Source organism: Nannospalax galili, unplaced genomic scaffold (assembly GCF_000622305.1).
Source record: "Nannospalax galili isolate Female #2095 unplaced genomic scaffold, S.galili_v1.0 scaffold1328, whole genome shotgun sequence".
NCBI classification, from domain to species: domain Eukaryota; kingdom Metazoa; phylum Chordata; class Mammalia; order Rodentia; family Spalacidae; genus Nannospalax; species Nannospalax galili.
In genome coordinates, this window is record NW_008358795.1 from 1420782 (window position 1) to 1431346 (window position 10565).

General features: G+C 50.6%; 1 pseudogene; it reads right to left on the bottom strand.

Annotated features, from left to right (window-relative positions):
• Positions 1–1931: 1931 nt before the first annotated feature.
• The window catches only part of LOC103725051, a 19373-nt pseudogene continuing 10739 nt past the window's right edge, over positions 1932–10565 (bottom strand).

Genomic DNA, 10565 nt, shown 5'->3' on the forward strand with positions numbered 1-10565 from the left:
GGACCTGATATGTTGTAGAAATAATGGAGCCACTCTCTTTTGTAACAGTGTGGAAATTTTAATTAGCAGAGGTGAGATGGGGTTGCCATCAATTTTAATAAAGGAACGACCTAGCCATGGGACTAAGTTAACAGCATAGATGCTATCAGAATAAAGGTTAAAGGGCTTAAAGGGTTTATTGAAATCAATATAGATAGCAAAGAGCTCTTTAAACTGTGGGGATTTATCAGATAAGGGTTGGAAATATATTATAGGTGGATCATCAGGAGAGTCATATATGACTAATGCAGCTCCTTTTTTCTCTCCATCTGTAAAGGCTGTAATAGTCTCTTTTATTGGTTTATGGCAAAAAAGTCTAGGCGGTAGCCAGCGAAATGTTGGAATAACTGACATCCATTTATCTTTGGGATATATCTTTAGGGTAGTGATTATCAATTTGTCCTGGGAAGTCTATTACGCTAATTGCAAAAGAGGAATGATTCTTTAAGAGCCATTGTACATCTGACAATGAGAAGGGAACAATAAGATTATCAGGTTCCTTTCCTAGGATTTACACAGCTCTATCTCTCCCATGTCGTACAATGGATGCAAGGGTGCCCACTTCGTTAAGGAAGCGAGGAGCGCCACCTACTGGCATGTGAAGCCATTCTAGTACTCCGTATGGCTGATGAATCACTCCTACCATTGTTGGGGAGGAATTAAATATTAAGAGTTGGACAGGTAGCTTGGGGTCATACCTGGCTAGTGATGCCTTTTGAAAGTGGCCATTAATTACTTGGAGAGCCTTTTTGCATCTGGGTTTAGATACCATCTGGAGGCTGGGTTTTTTGTCTCCCTTTAAGAGATCAAAGAGTGGCTGTAATTGACTTGTGGGGATGGAAAGCCATGGCCTTAGCCAATTAATATTACCTAGAAAACTTTGAAGTGAGTTAAGTGTGAGTGGATGGGGGACTTCTAGGACAGGTTTGAGGGGCCTAACAGCAGTGGGTGTTATTTTAGTCCCCAGAAAGGTAATGGGGGGGACAGATTGTATTTTATTTGTTGTTACTACAAAACCTTTTGCCTCTAGGGTGTTTATCATAGCATCTTTTAGGTCTTCTAGAGAGGAATCCTCATCTTGCCAGACTAAGAGGTCAACAGACCAAGAGGTCATCCATATAATGATAAACATGCAGTCCCTTTTTTAAGAGGGGTGTTACTGTATTAGCAACAGCCTCCTGCCATATTGTAGGACTATTTGCCATGCCTTGTGGCAGAACTTGCCATTCATATCGATCTGCTGGACCAGAATTGTTAATTTTTGAACTCAGAAGGCAAAATGTTGGCAAACATTTTTGTGCAAACGGATGGAGAAAAAGCAGTCTTTTATATCTAGGACTGACAGGGGAGTATTAAGGGGGATGGCAGAGACCATGGGTAGGCCTCTTTGGGGTGATCCCCATATTTTCATGGTTTTATTTATGGCTCTAAGGTCCTCCAACAGTCTCCATGCCCCTGTCTTTTTATTACAAAGACTGGGGTGTTCCATGGGCTCCTGGAGGGCCTAATGTGACCCAGCTGTAACTGTTCTTTCACAAGTTGTTGTAAAATGAGTAATTTCTCCCTGGGTAATGGCCACTGTTCTACCCAGACTGGCTCTGCGTTGGCCCAATCAAGGCAGGGAGTGTGGTAATCAACAGTGGCCCTTAGAATTGAGGGTCCTGTTGTTTTAGGGACCTCATCTGATCATCTATTTTAAGGCATTTCTTTTTAGATCTACTAGTAAGAATTACATTGAGGTCTTCCAAGATATCTCGTCCTAGGAGGTTTGTAGCAATATCTGCAATTAGGGGTCTTATTGTTTCAACCTCTCCATCAGGGTCCTCCCATTTATAGAAATATTTAGTGATGAATGCTTGGGAGGCCCCCCCTATTCCTATTAGTTGCGGTCCTGGTATTAATTCCCAGTGTGGAGGAACCTCACACCAAGGCTGGCTGAGCGGCAGGACTATGGAGTCTTGGTTCTGATACCCCAGCACTCTGCTCCAGGAGGCCTAGCAAGCCTGTGGCCTGCAGAAAACAGGTCTATTCTGATTGTGAAGCCTCTGGCTACACTTGCACATGCAGGGTCTGTGTCCCTGAGTGGCTGGTCCACACTCAGGTTAACTTAGGGCAGCCAGAAGCCCCAAGCTGGTGAAGATGAGAGTTAGAAGGTGCTGCTGTGTGTGAAACGGGTTTATCATCTTGGGATGGCTTAGGCCAGCCGATCTGCCGTTCTCTGTGACATCACACCTGGTTTACCTGTTGTGGGGAGATGTCTCTCCACATGTTGAGCAGTTTGCAGAACATGCAGTAGGGCCCGGTCTTGACTATCTTACAGAGCCTTCCATAGACAGACAGCTCTGCGTACGTCATCCCCATGTCTTCCTGCGGGGTCAAAGTGTGTTCAGAGCACAGGGGGTAGATGCAGGAGGGGAGCTCAGAGCCTCCTGTGGTGGGGGAACCTGAGGTCCAGAGAGGCAAGACTCCCTGCAAGGGCCAGGAGTGGTGTCTAGCATGGCTTCTCAGCACTGGCTGGTCAACAGGAGCTGAGGTTAGGAAAATGACCAAGAACCTGACAGCAGGGTGTGGGGAGCAAGGGGTGAACTCGGGTTCACTGTGCTCATGTCCTAAGAACTGGTTCCTGGGATTGGGAATTTATTTGGAAGAAGGGTATTTGCAGGGGCAATCAAGTTAAAGGGTCTTGAGATGGGGCTGGAGAGATGGTTTAGTGGTTAAAAGCACTGGCTGCTCTTGCAGAGGACATGGTCTCCATTCCCAGTACCCACATGGCGGCGAACAACCCTCTGTTCCAGTTCCAGGGGATCTGACGCCCTCTTTGGACCTCTGGGAGCACTGCATTCACATGATCCACACACTATACACACAGGCAAAACACTCATACATATAATATAATAAGTAAAATATTTAAAAATCCCAAACCCTTAGAAATAGAGAGAACTTCATAAATATGAAGATGAACACACACAAAAATCTACAGCTGCATACAGCGTACTTACAGTAGAGAAGCACTGTAAGCCTGTCCTCTGAAATAAGGACTAGGGCTGGAGAGGTGGTACAGCCATTAAAGGCTTAAGGCTGACAGCCAAATGTAAAATAAAGACTAAAACAGGTGCCTCCTCTTCCACTGCATTCAGTACTGTACCCAAAGTTCTTCCTGGGGGGCCTGGGCAAGACTGGAAACAGAAGGCATTCAGATGGGAGAGGAGGGACAAGCAGACAGCCTGAACTCACTCATAAAGCTCCTAAGGAACCCACCCAAAGCCATTAGAACTAATCAGTAAGTTCCACAAGACTGTGGAAATCAGGATTAGAACACAAAAGCCTGTTTTCTCTCTGCACTGGTGATAAACTTAAGGACACTAATTCTGCTAACATTATTAAGTTTAACCAAAGGAGTGCTTATATTTTGAAAACTAAAAAACACGGTTGAGGGGCTGGAGAGATGGCTCAGCAGTTAAGAGTTAAGAACACTGACTGTTCTTGCAGACCTGGGTTCGAGTTCCAGCACCCACATTGCAGCTAACAACTGTCCCTAACTCCAGTTCCAGGGGATGTGACACCCTCTTCTGACATCCTTGCAGATTGCACAACATGGTTGCACTTAACACACACGCAGGCAATATACTCATGCAGACAAAATAAAAATCATAAATAAAATATTTTAAAAACCAAGCTGGAATTTTCTGTGGCAGTGGGCTTTCTGTTTGTTTGTTTGTTTGTTTATAGGAATTGACAAACTGATCTAAAAAATTTCCTATGAAAACTGGAAATTCAAAGAACCCAGAGTAGCCAAATTATTATTATTTACTTTTCAGATAGGGTCTTGCTGTGAAGCTTGGGCTGGCCTGGAACTTACTATGTAGTCCAGGCTGGCTTCAGACTTAGCATCTTCCTGCCTCAGCCTCCTGAGTACAGTAATTACAGGTTTGTGACACCATGCCTGGCTCTAAAATATCTTTTTAAAAAAACACAAAGAACTCATGCCTCCTAATTTGTTGGTTTGTTCGAGATGGGGTCTCCCTGAAGCCCAGGCTGGCCTGGAACTCACTACGTAGACCAGGCTGGCCTTGAACTCACGGAGATCCACCTGCCTCTGCCTCCCGAGTGCTGGGACTAATGGAGTGTGCTATCACACACCTGGCATGTACCTCCTGATTTTTAAAAATGTTTTATTATTATTTTTATTTTATGTGTATGAGTATATTGCCTGCATGTATGTGAGTGCACCCGTGTCGTGCAATGCCGCAGAGGTCAGAAGAGGGCCTCGGATTCCCCGTTAAGGACGGTTCGTAGCCACCATGTGGGTGCTGGGAATCGAACCTGGGTCCTCTGCAAGAGCAGTCAGTGCTCTTAACTGCTGAGCCATCTCTCCAGCCCCAGCTTTCTACTCTTATAGAAACAAAATGATTTAATTATGGAAAAGAAAGATCTTTTAATATTTTCCTACTTTTATTTTTCAGCATGTAAGTATCAAATTAATACATATTTCACTAGTACTGTTTTAGATACACAGGTACATGCATCTCATTTGTATGTAAACTTACTTTCTTCTTTAACAACTAGTAAAGTTTGTATATCAAAGAGCTGATTTAAAACGGAATCGAACCTGGGTCCTCTGCAAGAGCAGTCAGTGCTCTTAACTGCTGAGCCATCTCTCCAGCCCCACCTCCTGATTTTAAAACTCACTAAATAGTTATAGTCAAGTGGGCAGTGTGGTGCTGACGATGGTCTGGAGATCAATGAAACGTGAAGCCATTTCCAAGGAGCAGACACCAGGAAGGCCCAGGTGAGTGGGGAGGAGGGGAGAATGTCTCTTATAACAAATAGTGTTGTGACGTTTGTGAACAGCAAGATGGGGAATGAAGCTGGATCTCTCCCTCACACTGCACATACAGGTTAACCCAGGCCTGGACGTAAGGGCTAAAACTCCTGGAAGAGAAAATCTTTGTGATCCAGGGAGGTTGTCGGGTCCACAGCAACTTCCTTCTTCCAGCATCTGACACAGCTGGAGGCCACAGCCGAAGCCAGAGGGGGTACTGATCCCACCTCAAGGTCTCTCTGAGGTCCGCGGAGAGACAGTTTGCTCTGAGGAAGCTGCATTCCTCAGCTTGCCATCCCCGATCTCCATGACTCACCTCATCACCCCTTCCTCGGCCTCCATCACAATGAGAACCGAGTCAAAGTAAGGCAAGCCGGTCACACCACTGACCCAGAGTGAGCCAAGGGCCCATGGTGGAAAAGCTTCTTCAGGGCAGAAGGACACTGTGAAGGGACCCAGCCCAGCCACCCAGGGAGCAGGAAGAGGAGATGTCATTACCTCGTCTGTCTGGGACACGTGTCCGTTGGCTAAGGGCTCCAGCTCTGCAGTGGCCGGTGCAGACAGAATGCTGCAGTCAAGACACGGGCCAATCACCAGGGCTGCCAGTTGGCTGAGCCTCAGCAGAAAGTGGCGGCTGGCCACCACGACTGAGCCAGGCAGCACTGGGGCACTCTGGGCTTCCTGACCTGAAGGATGGTGGACCAGGAATGGGGAGGGCAGTGTAGGGTCCCTTCGCCACAGGACTGTTGGTACCTGGGGTCAGAAGACTCTTGGTGGGATGGATGGGGTGGGGCGAAGTAGGGCAGCGTCCTGTACACTGCAGGGCACTTGGGAGGATGTCCAGCCTTCCCAGGAACAAACACTTTATCAAACTAATATGTCTCAGCACACTGCCTGAGGTCCCTGGGGGAGGAGGGGCACAGTCACCCCAGTGAAGAGAGCAAGGAGACAGACTTTCTGGGTACCAGGAAGGATGCTGCAGTGGCCTGACAGGCTATGGGTGTCCTTAGCAGGCAGTCCCCAGACACCAGGCCTGCCAGGCACCAGCACCTGTCCCCTGCCTTGAGATGTGGCCAGACTGGGAGAGTGTAGGTGACATGGCTGGGTTGACTCCCAGGCCTGAGAAACACCTATGGAAGGGGTGTCTGGGTCACAGGACCCAAGCGCCTGGCTGAAGGGTGGGCTGCTTTCATCAGGCCATAGGGAGATACTGAGGGCCTGAGCTGGGGCGAGGGTGGTCCTGCTGGCCCGACAGGAGCATCACCTCCGCAGGGCGGGAAGCTGGAAACGCTCAGCACAGAACTGGACGAAGCCTCTCAGGTCCGTCTTGCTGATGCCACCTATGGGCTTGATGTCTGCGCTGGAGCAGTCGTACTTGGTTAGGTAGCCCAGGAGACTGTGAAGGAGAAAGGAACAGGTCCCCACGGTTCCCAGGGTTACTGAAGACAACAGGATCCACCCATGCTGGTCAAGGACTCCTTTCTTCACAGAGCCCAGAAGTCAGATGCCCAGCACGGCCAGGAGGTGGTAGGCGGGGCTGGGCAGACTGCAAAGGGGGCAGGGGCCGCAGGGGCCAAGGATGACCCTGGGATACCAGGTAGACATCTGGGCTGGGGACACTTGGGCAGCCCACCAGGAACAGCCTGTCTGGAAGGGCCAGGGCTGGCCAAGTAGACCAGAGGGACAGAGGCCCCAGAAGGGAAGAAGGGACCTTGTACACTTGGGCACTCAGCCTGGCACAGGAGTCTGGATTTATGATGTCACATGGCACAAATGACCTTGTAGACAGAACGAAGGCAGAGATGGAGCTGGGTTACAGGGTGGCCTCAAAATGCAGCCACAGGCAGAGATGACAGAGGACAGAGTCAGAGCACTGTGACCAGAGGATGCCACAGAGACTGACAGCTGTGAGGGTGCAGAAAGAGTGGGGGTTGGGGTGAGTGTGGGGTCCCTGGAGGCTGGAGGCAGACCAACGGCCTTAGCTCTGTAGGGGCTCAGACCAGCAACCCTGCAAGATGAGGTTGAACCACTCACGAGCCCACATACCTCCCCACACCACCACCTGCCATGGCCCTGCCACAGGCCACTGCATTTCCTAGGGGGACTTCCCATTCCTGGTCACACAGGAATTTCTGACCCAGTGACTGGGGAGCTAAATGGGCAGTTACAACGGGCACATCTACTGGCCTCAGATAAGTGCATCCTTGCAGGACAGAGGGATGGAGAGAGGGAGGCCTGACTGCAGTGGGACTCAAGTAGCAGAGATGTGTCCCATGGGGCATCCCCTCAGGGACCCTGGCAGGACTCTGGTCCCCTGTCCTAAGTCTCCTGCTCAGCCAACATCGATCATCAGTCACTGCTGCCTATAGTGTTCCTGGCCATCGCCCTGGCCTCATCCTGACCTTCCATTACCAAGGACAACTGTCCCGCTCCCTCTCATCCCTGAGGATGTGGTACATGCAGGCCTGGAACAGCGTTCCTTCAGGAGGCAATAACCAAGTGACCCAGACGACCCTGGGAACCTGGGCTTGTAGGATCCCCACGGATGGAGGCTCCAGGGCCTAATCTGTGTATACAAACATGGTTGGTGCTGAAGTCCTGCACTCTTCCTGGGAGACAGGTCTTCTGGTAGGTGCCTGTCAGACTGGCTTCACCTGTACCCTGAGCACTGAGTAGTCAGTCAGCTGCCCAGGAGTTGCCCCTCCACACCTGCCTGTGCCAGGCTGCTCTGCCTTGCCCCATGCCATCTGCCCTTAACTGCCCTGCAGCTGGTCTGTTTGCGGAGTAAGCCCAGAAGGACTCTATCAAGTCCCAGAAAGTCATAAACCTCACCCCAGCACAGATTTGACTGCAGCCACTCATGGGACTCAAGACCCTACAGGCCCCCGCGTTCATCACCCCTCATGGCTGACCCTCATCGTCTCTCAAGTCCCTAAGACTTGCTCCTCTCTCTCCTTTACCCATGATCCCTGACTCCACGTACACTCAGCAGCTCAGTGTGGCAACCCCATCACGGGCCTGTCATCTCAGCCCCACCCCCACTGGTAACTCCACATCCTTCTTCACCAGGGAGCAAAAGGCAACCAGGAAAGACCAATCTCAGGATGGCGGAGGTAGCTCCATGGGCAACTGTGGAGGACTTGGGTTTGGATCCTGTGCACCCATGTGAAGTGGAGCAGTGTCACCCTCTGTAACCCCAACATTCCAATGGTTAGGGGGGGCGATAGAGATGGGAATTCCCCTGGAGGGAGAGTTAGCCTGGATTAGGAAGCAGTGAACTCAAAGAAAGCAGGCCTCAATGTAGAAGGTGAGGACAGACACCCGAGGTGACCTCTGACCTCTGCAACCACACTATGGCATGTGTGTGCCTGTCCACACACAACACACACACACACACACACACACACGGAAAAAAGAAACCTGCTGGGTGTGGCAGCATGGTTTTATAATCCCTGTACTCAGGAGGCAGATAGAGGAGGACAGCTGCCAATCTGAGGGCAGTTGGGTCCCTGTCTCAAAACCTAACCAAACCAATGAAGAAAGAAAGAAAAGGAAATCAGAGCCTTGAGATTCTAGACCAGAACTTAAAGGAAAAAAAGGCAAGGCTCTGTGAGCCAGATGGGGGAGCTGGGGTCACAGCAACTGCAAACTGACCCAGTGGAAGTAAGAAACAAATGGGACAGATGTACTAGAAGAAAAGTTTCCCCAAGAATAGAGATGATGCTCTATCTGCTCACGAGATGGGCTCAGCAGGAATGAGGTGAGAGATGAGCGTCTACAGGTGCTGCGAGATGTTTATTTTCTATCTGATGCCTCAACCTATGACCTCCAGGCCATATCTCTACCACCAGGAAAGTATGCGACTTTTGATGAAAACTTTAAATGCCAAAACACAACAGATAAGTTATGAAAGGAAAATGACCCAAAACATAATTTTATAACAGGTCAAATTTTTGTCCATCTATAAAACACTGCTCAGCTCAGGCTGGGGACACACCCCAGCCCTCTCACCCCCTTGAAAAGCAATGTCCTTGCACAAACGGGCAGCAATGGAGGGGGTAAGCAAAGAACTAGTGTGGGAAGGGGGAGAGCTTTCCCCAGGTGGAGGGTGTTAGTTTCAAGTTGAACTAGGGAAATAAAGGGTTCAAAATAAAAGACTAAGAGATTTAAAAGAGAGAACACATTTGAAGACTTTCAAGGTCATAAAAAGATTAAGGCATTCACAGTGCATGGATGGATGGGGGAATGGATGGTGGGTGGGTGGGTGTCAAGGTCATAAAAAGATTAAGGCATTCACAGTGCATGGATGGATGGTGGGTGGATGGGTGTAGGGTGGTATAGATTAGATGGGTGGATGGCCAGGCAGGTAAATGTGTGGATGATGGATGGGTGGATAGGTGGGTGCACAGATGGATCAGTAAACAGATGAGTAAACAGATGAATAGATGTATGGACAGTCAGATTAACAGATGGTCAGATGGGTGGGTCCGTTTATGGACAGACAGACCGACTGACGTGAAGACTGACTGATGAATGCAGGGTGTTTTAGAATCCCTCAGCTAATACGGAGCAAAGGAGAAAGCCAGTAGGTGGTGGCTCACCTAAGGGAAGTGGGGGAACCGAGTCTGGGACAGAGGATCTACCAGCCTCCACTGCTGGGTCTGAGGTCAGCATGGATTTCACCTGGAAACACGGGGGGGGGGTGTCTATTAACAATATGAGAAATGGGGTTATCTTCAGTCCACATAGAAAATGAGCCACAGAAAAGAAACGACAGTGCCGAGGCCAGGGAGGTGCACCAGAGCTCCAGTGTGGCGAGCCGGAGGCAGTGCAATCCGGGGTGCGGCTTGAGGGAAGCCACAGGGCTAGATGAAACTGGGCAGGACTGGGGACTGGACAGAAACTGGCTTGATCTCACCCTCCTGTTCTCCTGATAGCCTGGGGAGGGCTCATCGTGTGGGGACCAAACTTCCACCAGAGACCTGGGATCCCCAGAGCTGCCATGGCACGTCCCCCAGCCACACAAACCTCTCATGCAGTTGGCGGATCCGAGCACCAGAAGGCTTCCTCAGGCACCCCAGGACCAGGGGCTCAGCTGAGCAAACGGGTAGGCAAGGACCATCCTGATCCGTGCCTGGTGAGGAAGGGAGGCCGATGTCCCGGGTGGGATGGGGCAGCGGCCACAGTGAGGTGCAAGGAAGTCAGAAGTCGGACACAAGGAAGGCCAAACAAGGGGTGCAGAGGTGGGGACCCTCCCCCACCCACCCCCGCTCCCCAGCATCATGGCGGTGTGACACTGAGCAGACGGGCCCAGGCCTTTCCTCCCTCCTCCTGGACACCCGGTCCCCAGGCCAACCAACGTGGCCCCAGGGTCGGCAGACCCAGGGCTGGACGAAGTGAACGTGTGCACACACAGCCCTGCCTGCGGACACGTTCCACAGCCTCACAGGAGGGTCACACGGACACACACTATGAGTTCACCCAGGCACGCCTCCACACACAGTGGTGCACACACACCCTCCCACACACATAGGCCTGCAACCTGGCATGTGGCTATGTGTGCACACCTTCCTGAGGAGTGGCAGGGTGGGGGTGGGGGGTGGGGGGGTGTGTTTCCTCTGTTGGTCCCACACACATAGGCCTGCAACCTGGCATGTGGCTATGTGTGCACACCTTCCTGAGGAGTGGCAGGGGGGGGGGGGGG